We start from the raw sequence: 1,748 nt of genomic DNA, 5'->3' as shown, positions 1-1,748 counted from the left end.
TTAATATAATTAAATTAAATAATTTCACGAAATTTTTACACTTTTTTATTAATTTTCGTCGATTTCTGGTTTCTCATTTTTTAATAATTCGAATAACGAAAATTTGACTGAACTTGAATTTTTATCATGTAGCTGTATTTTGGTGGGACGAATTCCAAGTTAGCAAATTAAATCTTCGAATGCTTGTTAAGTACATATCAGTGGTAAACTTTTTTAGGCTGTAAAGTGTAAAAAGCAACAGTAAGTGAGTATGCATTGCATATTTTTAGGACAATGTTTTCATTCGCAGTTAAACTTTAAAGAGCTCTCAAGAAAAAAGTAAAAATTCTTACAAAATGACGCACAAGAAATGGAAAAGAAAATTTTTTCTTTCAAAATTTCTTATATCATAATAAATTTAGCCCCAAAACCCACCCCTTGTGTGCGCTACGTGACTAATTTGATATGTAAAAGTAAGCAGACATTGTTTAATTTTGCACACACTAGGAGAGGAAACTGGTTACCTCTCTTTATATGCGTAAATTTAAACGAAAATTTTTTAGAGGAAATTTTAAACATTTTATGTGTAAACTGAGAAAATGTGAGCAATAAATGTTTAAAACTCAAAAAACAAATTTGAAAGTTGTTCTACGCCACACATATGATAAGTAAAAGTAAGCAAGCAGTGTTTAAATTTGCATTCATTAAGAGAGGAAACTAGTTACCTATCTTAATATGCGCAAATTTAAACAAAAATTTTTTAGAGTGTGACTAATAATTTTATACATACTAGTGTTCACCCAGCGGTTGTAATTCAACCGCTAAAATTAAGGATAGTTTATGTGAGTTGAGTTGAGCTGAAATAACATAAGTTAGAATGGGTTAAGTGGAGGAGAGTTTAGCTTAGTACTTAGCATAACATAACATACCACAACATAAGATTTAATAACATAGCATATGTAGCATAACACACCACAATATAATATCGCACATTCTTCAGTTGTATTTCCTTTTTATCCCTATCACTTTCTTCCTCTCTATCTTTGTCTCTACCGCTTTTAATGTTTATGTGTATGTTTATCTGAACCTTCATGTCATGTTTATGTTCATATTCATGTTCATGTTCATGTTCATGATCATGTTCATGTTCATGTTCATCTTTTCCTTTATCCTTTTCTTCTTCTACATATTCAACCTTCTTCCTTGCATGAATCTTAATCTTCATAAATCTGATTCTTAAACTGCTGCTTAGCAGATTTCTTTAGTTCAGCATCATTATTAAAGCATACATTTAGGAGGCATTTCCGCCCCAACCATGTACATGTACGGCATTAGTGTTGGTGTCAATTTTGAATTGATTTTTTCGCTTTATGTTAAACCAATTTGAAATTTGAAAAATTGTCTGCACATCAGCATCAAAATAACTTTCTAATGATACATAATTGTTTATAACTTTGAGGTATAGTTTAGCCGTAAAAGGGGTGTAAAGAAAACATGATAGCCTATTTTATATAAGATAAGATACCACGGCCGCTGTGGTGTAGTGGTAAGCAGTGCGCGCTTCCACTGCACAATGCCTGGGTTCAAACCCTGGTCAAAGCAACATCGCAAAAAAATATAGAAACTAGTAATTTTTAGCAAAAAAAAAAAACCGACTTCAACTCCTATATAAAAATATATATATATATATATATCTCATGATCCGCTGATCGGATCTTAACCAGATTAGTATGGGACCACCTCTGAGACACTACCTTTCCGATGCAAAA

This window comes from Rhagoletis pomonella, unplaced genomic scaffold, assembly GCF_013731165.1.
Source record: "Rhagoletis pomonella isolate Grant_MI unplaced genomic scaffold, Rhpom_1.0 Rhpom_scaffold_00001, whole genome shotgun sequence".
Classification (NCBI taxonomy): Eukaryota; Metazoa; Arthropoda; class Insecta; order Diptera; family Tephritidae; genus Rhagoletis; species Rhagoletis pomonella.
This window is presented reverse-complemented; position numbering follows the sequence as displayed.